This window comes from Galeopterus variegatus, unplaced genomic scaffold (assembly GCF_000696425.1).
Source record: "Galeopterus variegatus unplaced genomic scaffold, G_variegatus-3.0.2 Scaffold10969, whole genome shotgun sequence".
In the NCBI taxonomy this organism is placed as follows: domain Eukaryota; kingdom Metazoa; phylum Chordata; class Mammalia; order Dermoptera; family Cynocephalidae; genus Galeopterus; species Galeopterus variegatus.
This window is the reverse complement of record NW_007737080.1, coordinates 30,907-31,183: the sequence shown is the minus strand read 5'-3', so window position 1 is coordinate 31,183 and position 277 is coordinate 30,907.

Genomic DNA, 277 nt, shown 5'->3' with positions numbered 1-277 from the left:
AATGGCTGTACCATTTCACTGTCCCACCAACAGCGTAGAAGGGTTTCCCTTTCTCCACATCTCACTAGCATTCTCTGTCTTTAGATAATAGCCAGCCTAACTAGTGTGAGATGACATCTAAATGTGGTTTTGGTTTGCACTTCCCAGATGCTGAGTGACATTGAGCATGTTTTTCATGTGTCTGTTGGCCATTTATATATCTTCCTTTGAGAAATATCTGTTCAGCTCTGTTTTAGTCCATTTTGTGTTGCTATAACAGAATACCTGAAACTGGGTG